Source organism: Lygodium microphyllum, unplaced genomic scaffold (genome assembly GCF_053477565.2).
Source record: "Lygodium microphyllum isolate KBCC unplaced genomic scaffold, Lygodium_microphyllum_v1.1.10 scaffold_138, whole genome shotgun sequence".
In the NCBI taxonomy this organism is placed as follows: Eukaryota; Viridiplantae; Streptophyta; class Polypodiopsida; order Schizaeales; family Lygodiaceae; genus Lygodium; species Lygodium microphyllum.
In genome coordinates, this window is record NW_028229621.1 from 8,010 (window position 1) to 12,511 (window position 4,502).

The window sequence follows — 4,502 nt, forward strand, 5'->3', positions numbered from 1 at the left end:
TGGTTTTGCTAACTAAAACCAATACCTTAACTTATAGACAAATATGCATTAACCCTTTAGCTTCTACATTTCTAAGAAATAAAGCCAATAATATGGCAAAACGAAACCTCTTAACTTTCATGCCTAAAGGAATTGCGGAAAGGGACAAATTACACTTTTGGTAAATGATAACCCTTTGAAACAAATAATAGTCGTACAGAGCTGAAGTAAAAGGATTCGAACCTTTGCTTGTTGGTATCAAAAACCAATGCCTTACCACTTGGCGATACTCCATAGAAAGGTAACCCAAAAAAAAAGGCAAGGCCAGAGACGAAAAAATTGAGCTTCCATCACAAATATGGGCTTAGCAGGATTCGAACCTACAATATTGCCGTTATGAGCGGCACGTTTTAACCATTCAAACTATAAGCCCATAGCGCACTATCAATTCGATCAATTTGTCACAAGCAATGGAACGAACTTAAAGTCCTTTTCATAAACCAACTTCATAACCTATTTGGCTAGCTTTAATCATTAATACATGCTTTGTTGAGTAATCTTAGATAATAATATCAATGGTTTGTCTGCCATTCCTATAGCAGTTTAGGTAGCTTAGTTGGTTAGAGCAAAAGACTGAAAATCTTTAAGTAAGTGATTCGAGTCCGCTCCTAAGCGACTATGACCACTGAAATTAGATTCAACGCTAATGATACGCTAGACACAACCAGAACTTCAAATTATGGAACCAAAGTGACAAGACAGTATCTTTAACCATACCGACTTTAAGTTACTAATATGGCAACCAATAAATGGTTAAGATATGGAGCAGAGCCTAATTGTTTCTGTCATCATATGCTTTTATGTTCAAGCCAGTGGTTTCAACCGGGAAAGTGATTATTGGTCTCTTACGTGATTTAATAGAAATACTATTTGCTTGCCTGCTTAAAGGTCGCTAATAGCTTTTATGAAACAAAAGTATTGTTTCAAATAAGCTAGCTCAACAACAACTCCGCTATACTATAGCCATAAAAGTAATAATCCAGTATCCGTTGCTGTGACCAAGCTTAATATCTTTTAAGCCTATAAGCTCATAACTAATAAATGTCAATAAAGTTACATCGAAAAGGCCAACGCTAAGGAACTTCATTTCAATGTTAACAAACAATAAGGTTAAGAACCTTTTGTACACAGCTCGAAGCTATAATGGGGTTACATCCTAAACAATGCTCTGTTTAATCAGCTGTCTAAATAAAGGCCCTAATCAACCGCTATCCTTTTATATACAGAAATAAAATATCGAAATGGCATACCCTATGTAATGCGAAATGACAAAACTTTTGGCTACGTTAGGACGGCATGTTTTCACCCGATCTATCTTTTATAGTCTAAATCATTGGTTTCTCTTATGCGTAGATCAGCTTTAAGGAATATCCGAAACGATCGTAACGGAAAGTAACGCTCTTTTTTTTACACACACAGGAGTATCCCTTATTCATATCATTTCAACTTACTCTCTTTCACTTATCGGTCTGAATCTGGGTTAGGGAGTGCTTTTAAGGCCATAACGCCTTTTTCGTATCGCTTCCATATACGTGATTTTGACATACTTTTTTGTTTCCCTTACCTAGTTATTTGAAAACTAATTTACCGAGCATGTGTAATAATAAGAGACAACAAATTCGTCAAAGCAAATACCCTTTTTTTCAAGTACGTAATAGTGGCTCCCCTTTGAGTTAGAGACCCTATTTCTACCACTTAACAGGTACCGTCTAGGTTTCACATTTTGGGAATGTTACGAGGTTTTCTTTGAGAGAAAATTTTAAGCTGCTTTGTTTCCTCTCAATTTGCCCCACGGTTACATGGAGGCAACCCATGGATAACTACAATGGGGGCAATTTTATTATAGCCTTATATGAAACTTACTATCGGAGATTCCTTATTTTATATAGTCATGCATGGATTAAGCAACTAGCCAATACTTTTTTTTTCAGTGCCAGGATCCTAATTTCGCAGATGGCAGATCGTTTAACCATATGACATAGCCACATTATGTACATACTATAAAGCTCGTAGGCTAGCTTTCAGCCAACCCATTTGCGTAATGTGGGCTTTTTAAAAACTTATTTCTAGCAGGACTATCCGGATCTCCTTGGCAAGGTTCCTTCCTTGAGCTACAAACAATGGCCACAATGATTTCATCAAAAATGCCCTTTAGCTACTAGTAAAATATCATTAAAATAACAGATAAAAAATAGGCTAATTAACGCATATATGAGATTTTTAGCTTGTATCTTCATCTTTCTGGAAGAATCCATCCAGCCACAGGTTCCCCTACGACTACCATGTTACGACTTCACCTCAGTTACTGACCCAACCATAATATGTAGCGGAAACACCTTTAAAACTAAAGTGAATTACACTTAACGGAAGCATAATGCACTTTACTAATAAGTGATCCCTGCTCAATGCTTCAGGCGGAGCCAATTCCCAGGGTGTGACGGGCGGTGTGTACGGGGCTCGGGTACATATTCACCGCGGCATGCTGATCCGCGATTACTAGCGATTCCAACTTCATGTCCTCGAGTTGCAGAGAACAATCCGAACTTAGACAATCTTTACGGATTCGCTCCACCTTACGGCCTTGCTTCCCATTGTAATTGCCATTGTAGCACGTGTGTAGCCCAGCTCATAAGGGCCATGCGGACTTGACGTTATCCCCATCTTCCTCCATAGTAAAACTACGGGCAGTTTTTCATGAGTGCAACACCCAATAAAAAGAATACCGTCGATCTCAAGCAACCATTGAGCTGTACGGCTGCTGATGAAAGACGGCATGGATCCTTTGTAAACAGCATGTCTTAGCAACATGAAACAAGGGTTTCGCTCGTTATAGGAGTTAACCAAAAACGTCTCACGACACGAGCTGACGACAGCCATGCAGCACCTGTACGAATTTTTATCTTATCCCGTTAAGAACAAGTACACTAGTTCATATGTCAAATGTGCATACGCCAAGTGTTTCTATGTCAAGAGCTGGTAAGGTTTTGCGCGTTGTATCGAATTAAACCACATGCTCCACCGCTTGTACAAGCCCCCGTCAATTCCTTTGAGTTTCAGTCTTGCGACCGTATTCCCCAGGCGGAGTGTTTAACGCGTTAGCTGAGCTTCCGATCCGCAGACCAAAAACGAACACTCATCGTTTACGGCATGGACTACCGGGGTATCTAATCCCGTTTGCTCCCCAAGCTTTCGCACCTTAGCGTCAGTAGAGACCCAAAGAGCTGCCTTCGCTACTTCGGCGTTCCTTCGTGTATCTCCAGATTCTATCCCTACGCACGAAATTTCACTCTTCTCTATCTCACTCAAGTAAATTGGTTTCGTAAGCATTCCGCCAGTTGGGCTGGCGTCTTTAACCTTCGACCTAACTTACCGCCTACGTGCCCTTTACGCCCAGTCATTCCGAATAACACTTGCCCCCCCCGTCTTACCGCGGCTGCTGGCACGGAGTTAGCCGGGGCTTCTTCTTTAAGTTTTGTCACCATCGCACACTTGACGAAAGGGTTTTACAAGCGGTATTGCCATTCCTCGCGTTTGCGACGTTCTTCACTCACCCACGCGATATTGCTGGATCAAGCTTTCGCCCATTGTCCAAGATTCCCCACTGCTGCCTCCCGGCGGAGTCTGGGCCGTATCTCAGTCCCAGTGTGGCTGGTCATCCGAAAAGATCAGCTAAGCATCGTAGGCTTGGTTGGCCTTTACCCAACCAACTACCTAATACTACGTAGGCTCATCAAACAGCGCTTTATTATCTTCTCGCATAGCTTTATTGCTTGCGTTGCTTCGGGATCTAGCCCGAACTGTTTGGCAGATTCCTGCGCGTTACGCACCCGTTTGCTACTTTTTTTTCAATTATTCCATAAAACTGGAACAGAAATGACATCCAACTTACATGTGTTAAGCATATCGCTAGCGTTCATTCTGGGCCAGGATCAAGCCCAATTTTTTAGTGAATTTCTGCCATATGAGGCAGGTTGATGATGATTTCTTAGTAAGTTATTAGCTTTTACTAACAACCGTAAGCGGAACGGCCACTGGCAAGGCGAATCATCTTACATTCCGGATACCAAAGATTGTTATTATACAAGAATTCTTGTATCGCTCATGCAGATCTTCCATCTACCGGAAACCAAAGGATTCATTGCAGGAGAGTAAAGTATGGCTGAAAATAGAAGGAATTGACGAGAAGCTAACGCTTTAGGTAAGTACGATAGTCATTACAACTGTTTTTATTGGTTTTTTAGTGGCTTTTCTCCTTATTGGTTTTTGATATAGTCTCCTGAACTAGTGCTTTCCTCGGAACCAATGCATTTAAAAAACGATGTATTTACTTTCAAATAAGATTGACTATATGAAAGACATATTTGATATGATTTTATCATTGCCAGAACCTATGCATTTACCATAGATAATATATTTACTGAAACCAGAACCCATGCATTTATCAAAAACATAGCCAATGCATT

At 40.6% G+C, this 4,502-nt stretch overlaps 1 pseudogene; it reads right to left on the reverse strand.

The window, feature by feature from the left end:
* Positions 1 to 2,287: 2,287 nt before the first annotated feature.
* On the reverse strand, positions 2,288 to 3,979 carry LOC148008429 (18S ribosomal RNA; annotated as a pseudogene).
* Between the last annotated feature and the right edge of the window lie 523 nt (positions 3,980 to 4,502).